This window comes from Carlito syrichta, unplaced genomic scaffold, assembly GCF_000164805.1.
Source record: "Carlito syrichta isolate Samal-C Ts95f unplaced genomic scaffold, Tarsius_syrichta-2.0.1 Scaffold142875, whole genome shotgun sequence".
In the NCBI taxonomy this organism is placed as follows: Eukaryota; Metazoa; Chordata; class Mammalia; order Primates; family Tarsiidae; genus Carlito; species Carlito syrichta.
Genome location: NW_007086971.1, coordinates 135,697 through 150,354, shown reverse-complemented (window position 1 = coordinate 150,354; position 14,658 = coordinate 135,697).

Sequence of the window (14,658 nt, the reverse complement as noted above, 5' to 3'; positions counted from 1 at the left end):
TGAGTATGCCACTGTACTCCAGCCTGGGTGACAGAATGAGACTCCAACTCAAAAAAAAAGAAAAACAGAGAAGGTGAGAGGCAGGAATCACAACAAGCTTCCAAAGAGGGTGGAAGTGGGAAGGGAAAATAATAATTGCATTACAAATAGCAATAACATCACTAATAACATTAAATAATAGCTATGTCCTGCAGTTCTCATTCTTGGTGAAATTGTAAATCTTGACATTAATTGGTCTCTGGGTAACAGGGTTGGAACCAGGTGTCAGGAAGCACTGGGGGTCAAAGAGGAGGGATTGTGGCAGGAGTAAACTGGTGCAGGAATCCCTGTAACTTTCTGAGTGAGCAGCAGGGGGCACCCTGACCAAGGCTGGGAATGTTTAGTTGGATGCATGGACAGTGAGGAAGTTCATAGATGACCTCAGTAGGAAAATTACTTGATCTCTGTGTTCCTCGGTGTCCTCGCCTCAAAGTGGATGTCTCAGCTCCTACTTTTATGAGCTTGAGAACAAAAACCAGGAAGAATGTGATGAACAACCACAGCAACGACAACAAACAATAACAAGAAGAAAAAGAAAACGGAGAGACAGGCCCTTCTCTCTGTTATCCAAACCCTGGAATCCAGCCACATTTAAAGCTGGGTCTAACCTTCAGATTTCCCAGACAACAGACATCAATGCATGTTTTTTCTTTCAAAGTCAGAAAAGCATACTGTAATACTGGATAAAAGCAACTATGTTTTTTTTTAACATGAACATTAATTTCATTGTTCACGTTCCTGCATGTTGCCTGATATGCACTTTGTGGGGGAGGCTATAAGAGATGGAGATGGAGATCATAAAACCAGCAAATAGCCAAGGGCTGTGAGTCTTAGAATACTTGTCCTGAAGATCAATGATGACACTTCCACATGCAAACCTGTCTTTAGAAAAGCACATTCCCAGGCCGGGCACGGTGGCTCAAGCCTATAATCTGAGACTCAGACTCAAAAGAAAAGAAAGAAAGGTACATTCCCATCCGTTCAATGCCATTGATCCTCCCAAACAATTCAAATGAACTTTTTGCCTGATGAGAAAGGGTTTTTTGCATGTGTGCACCATGTGTTCTTTGTTATTCATCTGAAGTTCTTTTCTTTTATTTTTTCCTGATTTGAGGTCTCACTGTGTCGCCAAGGCTGAAATGCAGTGGCATGTTCACGGCCACTGCAGCCTTGACTTGCTGGGCTCAGGCAGTCCTTCCACTTCAGCCTTCCAAGTAGCTGGAACTACAGGTGCATGCCATCACACCCAGCTAATTATTTTATTTGTTGTAGAGACCAGGTGTCATCAGCTTGCCCAGGTTAGTTTCGAACCCCTGGACTCAGGCAATCCTCTTGCCTCTGCCTCCCAAAGTGCTGGGATTACAGGTGTGAGCCACTGCACCCAGCATCATCTGAAATTATTTTCTATGCACCTCTCATTCTCAATGATTACTAAGAAGAAATTCCTTGAACTTAAAGTCCCCAAGTCTCACAACCGTTCCCTGCTGCCACCTTTCCCTTTGAGCTTAATCCTTGGAGTAATGAAAATAACCTCAGAATGGGCAAGAATAAGAGAGGTGATGTTTATTTTATTTTGTATGCTCTACAAAAATAAATTAAATTTGTACTTTTGCCAGTTGCATTATTTTAAAGCATGATATCAACTCTCCTTTCTCCTACCTAAAAACATTTCAGAAAAAAATGTACTCATTGTTCATAACAATTTAGCTGCTTTACTGAGCATCATCTCTCAGCAGAATTGAAATAAAATTCTTTGCGTTTGTTTATACATAAAAAGAAGCAACTGCATGTTTTATTTCTCACAGGGTCTAGAATCATGGACTCATTTTTCATCACTTGCAAGTAATCATCAGGCTTCATGTGTGTGTGATTCATATGTGTGTCTGTGCTTTTCATTTTAAATACGGGGATAATTTTCATTAAACCCATATTTCCAATATTTCAGAACCCTACTATCCCCAGAGCCCCAGAGAACACCAAAACAATTCTTGGTGTAAAATTCTCATCTGTCAGCAGACACTTGATCAGCCTCCTTTTATACGTAATAATCTTGGTTCAATATTCATATGGCATGGAATCTATAACCTGGAACATTAAATGCTATCTGAATTAATTTACTTTCTTCTAATTGTGCTCTTTCTTATTCATCAGATGTTAATTTTTTTTGTACTTTTCAATGATTACTGAAAAGAAATTCCTTTGGCTTGAAGTTACAAATGTAAAATATTGTCAGAATAAAATGTCAATCATTATTCATAATTAGATATTATTATTAAGTACAAAAGAGCATTTTGTCTCTGCTTGTTGACCACATCCACCTCTTCTTTGGAGAACTACTTATTCAAGTCCTTGGCTCCTTTTTGAATTGGATTATTTTCTTTTTTGCTATTGAGTGATTGGAGTTCCTTATATTTTTTGAATATTAACCTCTTACCATGGCTTGCAAATATTTTCTCCCTTTCTGCAGATAGTCTGTTCACTCTGTTGATTATTTTATTTGCAGTGCAGAACTTTTTAATTAGATGAAATTTCACTGTGTCTTTTTGCTTTTGTTGCCCGTACTTTTTGTTATGTTAATTTGAAATATATTATCATATCAAAAGGAGAGCTTCATTTCTTTTAAAGGGTTCCAGCCTGCAAGGTGGCCATTCTCACAGGCTAGGACACATCCCCTCCAGCAGAAGCTGGGAGACAGGCACTTCAAGGGAGGGAGGGGTAAGACAGGAATTTAAGCTGAATAGGTTGACCAAGTATAAATATTCAAGTGGTTGCAGGAGAAGTTGTGAATATTTATGTAGGGGTATTGACACAAGTGTGGTGAGCAAATATGCATGTAACATATGACCTACATTCACCTTGGGGTAGAGACTTAATGTTTAAATATGTTAAATTAGGACCTATTCTTCAAAAGCTCTTTTGAGAACACAAAGGCATCAATTACACAGCCTCTGCAAAAACTGACCAGAACCAGTCCATGGTTGGTGATCTTCTTATCAGGAGAAAGTTACTGAAATCAATCTCTTGCCCAATTAAATCTATAGTTATGGTCTGTGGGCTGAGGTTGGGGGCAGGATGGGACCAGCGTCTGGCTGTGAACTATAAGTTGTTTTAAAATTGTTTAACTTGGCCAGGCATAGTGACTCAAGTCTGTCAGTGCAGCACTTTAGGAGGACAAAGCGAGAAGATTGCCTAAACTCAGAGGTTCGTGACCAGCCTGGGCAACTTGGTAAGACCTCATCTCTACAACAAATCAATCAAAAACAAACAAAAAAATAAGCTGGATGTGGTAGCTCATGCCTGTAGTTACATCTACTTGGAAGGCTGAGGCGGAAGGATAACCTGAACCCAGCAGGTCAAGGCTATGGTGGCCATGATCATGCCACTGCAATCCAGCCTGAGCGACAGAGTGAGACTCTGACTCAAAAAAAAATAAAAATTTTTTAAAAAGAATCATGGACTTCACAGCAAAATGAATGGAGTTGGAAAACTTACCTGTGTGGACTTAAGTCTTGTTTATTATTTGGTTTCTTATTGCCACAAAAACTCTGTCCTGTCGGTCTTTGTGATCTTTATTTCAGTATTCATGCAGGTCAGTTGTCATGTCAAAACGTAACAGGTAGGGACTATAATGAGTTATGTCTAATCTCCTGTCCTGTTATGACTGGGAACTCGATTTTTAAACTTTCTCTGAAGTCTTCTTGGCCAAGAGGGGGTTCTTTCAGTCAATTGGGATGATTAGGATTTTATTTTTAGTTTACAGCATCATATACAAAAAAAACTATGTCCAGATACTGTTAGAGTCCAAGTAAACACTTGGCTGCTGTCTCTCGAAGTCAATAAATCTAGAGGCTGGGAACTGGCCGAATGAAGTTTATTTCTGAATTTGAATCCAAGGAGCAGAACCTGGCTCTTGGCTCTTACTGAAATAGGTTTGCTCGCCACTTAGGTCTCAGCCCGTTTTTGTAAGTTTAGGGTTGCTGTTACCTATACATTGACTATGTAACTGACAGAGCATTGTATAGATCTTAAGTTACAGCTGCATTTTGTTAACAGTAACATTTATGTTCTGCATTTCCTGGCACTCCAGCTACCAAAAGGTAGTTCACAGTGTTATCGGTAACACCAAACTTAAGAGCTGAATAAGCTTGCCATAGAGTAAGGGAGTTAACAGAGCCTGTTACAAAGTAAAACATTATTCACTACAACATTGTGTTGATTCGTAGCTATAGCATGCAAAAAGTTATTGAAATTACAAGTTTTATGGTTCCATGGGTGACATATTTTCTATGACAAATATGTATAGAAATTCTATGGTAAAGGGGAATGAATAGGAATTCATTTCTCTCAGTTAAATGAGCTCAGTCTGCAGGAGGTTAAGGGTTCTTAGAAGTAACTCAGCAGGGAATGTATAGAAGACAAGGAAATACTTTCTTTTGTTAATTCTCAGGAATGCAGGTTCGTGCAGGCCCATTCTAATGTTACGCTTTTCTTTAAAGGTTGTGACATATAGACAGGCAATAGTAGGTTTCCAAACCAATATGTCAAGAAGCTCATTTCCACTTGTCATTTCATTTCAGCCTTTGCAGTTCCATCTTTGAACTGATTTCGTTTGTGGTGTGATATATTTGTCAAAAGCAGTTTGATGGAAGTATGTGAAAAAATGAGAGGACTTGACTAGAGCGAGTTTAGGAAAAAAAAAATCAAAGAAAGAGAGGCAGGAAGAATGAACACAAACAATCCCTTGAGAACTTTTGCTGCAAAGAGGAACAGAGCAATGAATCTGGAGAAGGAGAATTCTTCTCAATTCTTCCCTGCAATCTCCCAGAGGTGATGAATGAATTCCTCCCTCTATTAGTCTCCTACATCCACTGAGAAATTGCCACAAGTCTGATGTCTTTAAAAAAAGAAAGGAGTGGGGCTTGGTGGCTCAGCCTGTAATCCCATACTTTGGGAGGCTGAGGTGAGTGGATCACCTGAACCCGCGGTGTTCGAGACCCGCCTGGGCAACTTGGCGAGACCTCATCTCTACAATAAATCAAAATGAGCCAGTAGCTCCAACTACTTGGAAGGCTGAGGCAGAAAGATCACCGGAGCCCAGCAGGTCAGGGCTGCGGTGGCCTGGAGTGTGCCACTGCACTCCAATCTGGGTGACAGAGTGAGACTCCAACTCAACTCAAACAAAAAAAAAGAAAGAAGTGTATTGTCTCACAGTTCTGGAGCCTAAAAATCTGCACTCAGTTTTCCTGGGTTAAAATCAAGCTGTCCATTGGGCTGAATTCCCTCCAGAGACCTAAGAGCTGAACTGTATCCCCTGTTTCTTACAGATTACTGACTTCTGGCCACTCCACCCCTATCTCTCCCTCTGTGGTCACATGGCCTCACCTTCTTTTCTGTGTATTAAATTTCCATCTGCTACTCTCTTAGCAAGACATTTGTGATTGGATTTAATAATCTACTCAATAATTCAGGAAGATCTCAACTTAATCACCTCTGAGAAGACTTTTTACTTACAAGGTAAAATTTGTAAGTTGCAGGAACCAAGAGCTGGGTTTCTTCTGGTGGCCCTCTGCACTGTCCATGTGACCTATCACAGCCCTGGGATACCCCCATCTGCCCGCCAGACGTCCCCTCCTTTTTTATATTTGCTCTGCGTCTCAATGTCCTGACACACTAGGGGTCACCTCATGAGTAACACATGTTTTGGGAAACAAGGGTCTGTCACTGGGTAAAGGACATTGTAAAGAGAGCGCAAAGAAAAGATATCAACTGGGAGAAAATATCTAAAAATATGTATCTCACAAAACTTGTGTCTAGAATATATCAAAAACTCTCAAAATTAAAAATAAGTAAATAAACAAAACAAACCTTTTTTTTACAAGAAAAAATGTCAGACACTTAACAACATAAACAAACAACCCTATTTAAAAGTGTTTTTTTTAAAACCCCTGTTTAAAAATGTGTTGTATAGTTCTCATTGTTGAGATCTTTCACCTCCTTTTTTAGATGTGTTTCCAGATATTTTATATTTTGTGGTTATTGTAAATGGGTTTGAGTTCTTGATTTGATTCTTGGTGTAGAGAAATGCTACTAATTTTGAATGTTGATTTTGTATGCCTAGACTTTACTGAAGTGACTAATCAACTCAAAGAGGCTTTTGGTGGAATCTTTATTTTTATTTTTTTGAGTTGAAGTCTCACTCTGTTGCCCAGACTGGAGTGCAGTGGCACGCTCCCAGCCACCGCAGCCTCCACCTGCTGGGTTCTGGTGATCCTTCCGCTCAGCCTTCCAAGTAGCTGGAACTACAGGCACGCGCTACCACGCCCGGCTAATTTTTTTGATTTATTGTAGAGATGGGGTCTCGCCAAGTTGCCCAGGCTAGTCTCAAACCCGCGGACTCAGGCAATTCACTCACCTCGGCCTCCCAAAGTGCTGGGTACAGGCTGAGCCACAGAGCCTGGCAGGAATGTTGGATTTTCTTCGTCTATTGAGATGATTATGTGTTTCTTGTTTTTAATTCTGTTTATATGATGGATCGCATTTGTTGAATTGCATATGTTGAACTAACCTTGCATCTCAAGAATAAAACCTACCTAATCACATTGCTGCTGAATGCAGTTTGCTAGTATTTAAGGAGTTTTACATCTGTGTTCATCAAGTATATTGGCCTGTAGTGTTTTTTGTGTTGTTGCACATTTGCCATATTTTGGCATGAGGATGATATCAGCTTCAAAGAATGAGTTAAGGAGGAGTCTATCCTCCTTGATTGTTTGGAATAGTTTCAGTAGGATTGATAATCATGGATTGGAAGAATCAGTATCATTAAAATGCCCATACTGTCCAAGGCAATCAACAGAGTCAATGCAATCCCAATTAAACTTCCAGCATCATTTTTCACAGATCTAGAAAAACCAATACATAAAGTCATATGGAGGCAAAAAAGAGTCTGAATAGCCAAAGCAATCCTAAACAAAAAGAACAAAGCTAGTGGCATCACATACCAGACTTCAAACTTTACTCCAAGACTGCAGTAACCAAAACAGAATGGTACTGCTACAAAAATAGACACGAAGACAAATGGAACAGAATAGAGATCCCAGAAATAAAGCCACTGACTTACAATGAACTGATCTTTGACAACACCAAAAAATAAAATAAACATTAGGGAAAGAATACCCTATTCAATGAATGGTGCTGGGGAAACTGGCTGATAATATGCAGAAGAATTAAACCGAACCCCTTCCTCTCATTATATATAAAAATGGACTCAAGATGGATTAAAAAGTTAAGGGCAAGACCTCACTTAAAAATCCTGGAGGAATGCTTAGAAACCCCTCTTCTGAACATCAGTCTAAAGAAATGAATTTATGACCAAGTCCTTAAAAGCAAATTCACTAAAAACCAAAATCGATAAGTAGAACCTAATTAAACTAAACTTCTGCACAGCAAAATAACTATCAACAAAGTAAATAGACAACCTATAGAATGGGAGAAAATATTTGCAGACAATATGTCCGACCAATATCCAGACTCTAGAAGGAATTTAAGTGAATCAACAAGAAAAAAAAAAATAATAACCCCGGTAAAAAGTTGCTAAGAGGCTAGGCACAGTGGCTCGCGCCTATAATCCCAGCACTTTGGGAGGCCAAAGTGAGAGGATTGCCTGAGCCCACGAGTTTGAGACCAACCTGGACAACTTAGCGAGACTTTGTCTCTACAATAAATCAAGAAAAATTAGCCAGGTGTGATGGTTCATGCCTGTAGTTCCAGCTACTTGGAAGACTGAGGCAGAAGGATTGCCTGAGTCCAGCAGGTCGAGGCTGTGGTGACCGGGAGTGTACTACTGCACTACAGTCTGGGCAACAGAGTGAGCCTCCAACTCAAAAAAAAAAAAATAAGTGACTAAGGACATGAACAGACACTTCTCAAAAGAAGACATACAAGCTGCCAAAAAACGTGTGCAAAAAATGCTCAGACATCTCAGACAAACTCAGCATCACTATCAGAGAAATACAAATCAAAACCATCATGAGATATTCTAATCAGAATAGCTAGTATTAAAAAGTCAGGGCTGGGCTTGGTGGTTCAGCCTGTAATCCCAGCAATTTGGGAGGCCAAGGCGAGTGGATTCCCTGAGCCCGCAGGTTCAAGACCAACCCAGGCAACTTGGCAAGACCTCGTCTCTACAATAAATAAAAAATTAGCCAGGTGTGGCAGCACATGCCTGTAGTTCCAGCTACTTGGAAGGTTGGAGTGCAATGATTGCCGAAGCCCAGCAGGTTGATGCTGGGGTGGTGGTGAGCATGCCACTGTACTCCAACCTAGGTGACAGAGCAAAACTCCAACTCAAAAAAAAAGTCAAAAAAGATGTTGGCAAAACTGTGGAGAAAAGGCAGTGTTCATATACTATTGGTGAGAATGTACACTAGTTCAGCTTCTGTGGAAATTTGCTTAGAGATTTCTCAAAGAAATAAAAATAGATTTGCCATTCAACCCAGCAATCCTGGGTATTATATATACTGGGTATATAATGGATATATACCCAAAGGAACATAAATTGTTCTACCAAAAAGATACCTGCACTCAAATGTGCATTGAAGCACTATTCATAATTAAAAAAAAAAAAAAAACATGGGATCAACCTAGGTGCCCATCAGTGGTGGACTAGGTAAAGGAACTATGGTGCTTATACACCATGAGATAATATGCAGCTTTAAAGAAAAATGAAATCATGATGTTTGCAGCAATATGGATGCAGGTGGAGGTCATTATTCTTTTTTTTTAAGTTGGAGTTTCACTTGGTCACCTAGGCTGGAGTGTGGTGGCACTCTCACGGCCACCCCAGCATCGACCTGTTGGACTCCGGTGATCCTTCCACCTCAGCCTTCCAAGTAGCTGAAACTACAGGCGCACACTACCATGCCCGACATATTTTTTGAATTATTGTAGAGATGAGGTTCTCACCAAGTTGTCAGACTGGTCTCGAGCCCCAGGCTCAGGCAATCCTCTCACCTCAGCCTCCCAAAGTGCTAGGATTTCAGGCTAAGCCACCGCACCTGGCCTAATTTTTTATTTATTGTGGATATGAAGTCTCGCCAAGTTGCCCAGGCTGGTCTAGAACCTGAGGGCCCGGCAATCCTCTCACCTTGGCCTCCCAAAGTGCTGGGATTATAGGCGCGAGCCAACACATCTGGCCTGGAAGTCATTATTCTAAGCAAACTAACACAGAAACAAAAAAACTGAATACCATATGTTCTCACTTATAAGTGAGAGCTAAATACTGGGTACACATGGTCACAAAGATAAGAACAACAGATGCTGAAAACTTTTAAAAGGAGAAGGGAGAAGGGCAAGGGTTAAAAAAACTACCCGTTGGGTACCATGCACACCCGTTGGAGGATGGGCTTAATAGAAACCCAATCCTCTCCATCATGCAATGACCCTGTGTAAGAAAACTCATGTGTACCCTCTTGAAAACAAATTTTTAAAAAATTTAAATAGATAAAAGTCTCAAATAGACATTTCTCCAAAGATATACCAGTGGTCAATAATCACCTAGAGGCCAGGCGCAGTGGCTCATGCTTATAATTCCAGCACTTTGGGAGGCCGAGGTGAGAGGATTGCCTGAACCCAAGGGTTTGAGACCAACCTAGGCCACTTGGTGAGACCTCATCTCTACAACAAATCAAAAAATTAGCCAGGCATGGTAGCGTGTACCTGTAGTTCCAGCTACTTGGAAGGCTGAGAGAGAAGGATCTCCTGAGCCCAACAGGTCGAGGCTTCGGTGGCCATTGAGTGTACCACTGCACTCCATCCTGGGTGACAGAGTGAGACTCCAATTCAAAAAAAAAAAAAAATCAATATTATGCTGAAAGAATGATCGACATCAATTATTACTAGGGAAATGCAAAAGTACATTATCAAAAGTCCATGTTGGGCACCTTAAATATAAGCAAAGAATAAAACATCAAAAAGGCAAAACATGTAAACCCATTATAATGGCTGCTATTTTTTAAAAGTGGGAAATGACAAGTATTAACAAGGATGTGGAGTAGTTGGCATCCTTGTGCGTTGCTGGTGAGAATGTAAAATAGTGCAGCACTACAGAGAGAAGCATGTTGATTTCTCAAAAAATTAAAAAGGGAGCCGGGTTTGATGGCTCAAACTGTAATCCCGTGCCTTTGGGAGGCTGAGGTGAGTGGATTGCCTGAGCCTGCGGGTTCAAGACCCGCCGGTGCAGCGAGACCTCATCTCTACAATAAATCAAAAAATCAGCCAGGCGTGGTAACGCATGCCTGTAATTCCGGCTACTTGGAAGGCTGAGGCGGAAGGATCGCCAAAGCCCAGCAGGTCAAGGCTGCAACAGAGTGAGACTCCAACTCAAAAAATAAATTAATTAATTAGAAAGGGAGTGATCATACTACCCACCAATTCAACTTCTGGGTATACCCAAAAGAGATGAAAGCAGAGATTTGTGCAGATTTTTATGCATCCATGTCCATGGCATTCACAGTAGCTAAAATGTAGAAGTAAGCCGTGTCCATCTACAGATAAATGAATGAACAAAATGTGTCATACGCATGCAGTAGACTATTATTCACCCTTATAAAGGGAGGGAGTTCTGACACCTTTGCAACATAGATGAACCTTGACAATGTTATGCTACATGAAACTCGCCAGGCACAAAAGGACAAATACTGTCTGATTCCACTAATATGAGGTATTTAGAATAGGCAAATGCATAAACCAGGGAAGATAGAAAGCTGATTGTCTTGGGCTGGGGCAGGATGAATCAGGGACTTATTTAATTACAGAAGATGAAGAAATTTCTGAAGATCAATAGTGTTAATGGTTGCACGACATTCTGAATGTGCTTAATGCCACTTACCTGCACACTGAAAAATGGTTAAAATGATACATTTTGTTATGTATATTTTATTACAAATTTAAAAGATCACCAAGATTTAATCAGCCACATCACCAAAGAAGAAAAATGGGTGGCAAATACTCCCAAGAAAACACTCTCAATGTCATTTGCTATTTGAAATAATAGATTAGAGCCAGAATGAGATAGGTTTTAGCCACATTAGAATGGCTAAAAAAAAAAAGAAATTTTTAAAATTCTAATATCAACTGGGCTCGGTGTCTCAGACTGTAATCCCGCGCCTTTGGGAGGCTGAAGTGAGTGAATTGCCTGAGCCCGCGGGTTCAAGACCCGCCTGGGCAACTTGGCGAGACCTCATCTCTACAATAAATCAAAATGAACCGTGCGTGGTAGCGCGCACCTGTAGTTCTAGCTACTTGGAAGGCTGAGGCGGGAGGATTGCCGGAGCCCAGCAGGTCGAGGCTGCGGTGGCCGGGAGCGGCCATTGCACTCCAATCTGGGAGACAGAGTGAGACACCAACTCAAAAAAATAAATAAATAAATAAAATTCTAATATCAAATGATAATAAGATCGGGAATCAGTGGGAACTCATATATACTGCTGATAGGAATACAAAATGATACATTCACTTTGGAGAGAACTTCAGCAATTTCGTGTAAATTTGCACTTACACTCACCACGTGACCAAACACCTGACTGACTCCTAGGTATTTACCGAGGAGAAGTAAAATCTTATACTTACACACAGAATCCTCACTGTCAATATTTATAGCAGCTTTATTTCATAGTCACCAAAGCCTGGAAGCATTCTGAATGTCCTTCAACCAGTAAATTTCTACAAACTGGGGACCTATGGAGACAATGAGGGGTAAGTCAACAATTACAAAAACCAAAGTATTGATTTATACACCTCATCACATTGATGACCCTCAAATGTGAAAGGACCGACTGAGATTGGGAAGTCATTTTTTATCTTGTTCTTAAACCCTAATATGATGAGGAAGAAGTAGAAGCTATGTCCTGGAGATATCCCTTTTTTCATCTTGTTCCTAAAGTTTAATACAATGTTTATCTTGTTCCTAAAGTTTAATACAATGTTTAAAAAGCTATGTTTTGGAGAAATGCATACTCTAGGTAAAGATTATCTTTGCCGACTGTGTCTTTTCAGAAACACAGACTCCTTAAGCATGACCGGTACCAGCCTATTGTAATTTATTTTTTTAGAAACCCAGACTTCTCAAGCACGACCAGTATCAACCCATTGTATATTCAGTGCATGGTGACCAGGACCTCCCTCAGAGTCTCCAAGACATTCACAGGTGGTCAACAAGGAAGTCACAGCAGTCACATCTACCTGATTACAACACTTCCGAGGGAAAGGATTTAAGCCGGGGCTAAGGGGGCTATGGGAGCAACACTTATCTAGAGTGTAGATCCGCTTCCTCTCTGTGGGAAGTGAACTTTTCTTAAACAAATCTTTTCTTTTTTCACCTCTTTGTGTGTTGCAAATCTTTGCATTGCTCGGATTTCTGGTTGCCAGCACGTACCTCTGGCATGCTGGCTCTGGCAGTGCCGAGTCTCCCCATCTACCCATCCACCCTCACCCTCCATACCCTAACAAAGTGCATTACACTGAGTGAATAAATAAAGACTGTAAAGGCAACATCTTTTGTATGATTCCATTTCTGTGACATTCTTCAGAAGGCATATAGGTAGGAATGGAAAAAAGATCAGCCTTTTTACAAGAATTAAGTGTGAAGGAAGAGTTGACTACCAAGAGACATCAGGAGGGGATGTCTTAAGTGCAGTGCCTTTGCAGTGTCTTGACTGTGGTTGTGGGTATACAGTTGTATACATCTGTCAAACCACATGAAATTGCATATGATAAATAGTGACACTGATACTACCTGTATTTAAAATGCGCAAAATTTTTAAAAGCACAAGACAACCCCATACTCTCACTGGAATTGTTAAAGTCTAAGACCAAGAATACCAGGTGTGGAGTATGAAGGTGTGGAGTTACTGAACTTCTGCTACGTGTCTTGGAAGTTGGTAAAAGTCAAAACCATTTGGAAAACAGTTTGATAATGCCTACTAAAGTTAAACATACAGATATTCTTTGACTGAAAAATTCTACATTTGTGCATATACTCATGAGTATAAAAACATGTCTATAAAAAAACTTGTGCCTGAATAACTATAGTAAAAATAAACTAGAAACTCTCAAATGTGTATCAATAGGTGAATAAATATTTATTTTAATTTAATTTTTATTTATTTATTTTTTGAGTTGGAGTCTCACTCTGTCACCCAGGCTGGAGTGCAGTGGCATGTTCACAGCCACTGCAGCCTTGACCTGTTGGACTCAGGCAATCCATCTGCCTTAGCCTTCCAAGTAGCTGGAACCACAGGCATGTGCCACCATGCCTGGCTAATTTTTTATTTATTGTAGAGATGAGGGCTTGCCATGTTGCTTAGGCTGGTCTCGAACCCCTGAGCTCAGGCAATCCTATCACCTCTGCCTACCAAAGTGCTGGGATTACAGGCTTGAGTCACTGCACCTGGCTGAATAAATATTTAATAAAAGATTATAGCACATCCATACTGTGGAATACTACTTAGCAATAACAAAGTGTGAAATGCAGGCATATCAAACAACTTGGTTCAGTTTCAGAAAGTATTATTGCTGAGTGACAAAATACAGATAGAAGTGAGGACATTTCTAGGAACTCTTGAAATAGAAAAAACTAACTCACCATGAGAGGTAGCATATAGAGGGTTGCTGCATGCAGGAGGGGGAAATGGTGAGCTGTGAAGAGATTCTACAAAGCCTGAATAACTATAGTAAAAATAAACTGGAAACTCTCAAATGTGTATCAATAAGTAAATAAATATTTATTTTAATTTTATCTTTATTTATTTATTTTTGAGTTGGAGTCTCATTCTGTCGCAGGGTAGTGTAAGTTGTGTATCTCTTGATAGCAGCAGTCACACCAAGGCTGTGTATACTAGTTCAACTCATTGTAATGAACATTTCACATAGGTGCACCTTTTTTTCATGTAAATTATACCCAATTAAGCTCATCAGAGAACTCACAACTTTATATTTAATCTGCCAGTTCCTGAACATGGTATGACTTTCTTTATTGGTAAAAACTGATAAAACCAAATGTACTCCATTTTCTTCCTTTTATTTTCTTTTTTTCCTTTTTAGATCTAAATGACATTCCATTGCCAACTGGCAACACTTCTTTTTTAAAAAACATTTTTAGACATGGGGTCCCGCTCTGTCACCCAGGCTGGACTACAGTAATGCCATCCTAGCTCACCAAAGCCTCAAGCGCCTGGACTCAAGGGATCATCCTGTAGCTGGAAATACAGGAGTATATCAATTATATATCTTTTTTTAATTTTTCTGGTGACAAGATCTCTACATGTTGCCCAGATTGTTCTTGAGCTTCGGTCCTCAGCTATCCTCTGCTTTGGTCTCTCAAAGTGCTGAGATTACAGATATGAACCATCATCTCAAAGTACTGGGATTATAGACTTGGTCCTGTTTCCTATTATATGCCACATTCTGACTTTTTAAAATAACTTAATACAGAGTATGACTTTATTTATTAAAGACTTAGTTCCTTATATTTTAAGTGAGTATGTAAACAGCTTTCTATGTAAGTAAGAAGAAATGGGCATTGATCGAGATACTACTGTTTATGGAGGTTTTACTATTATATGG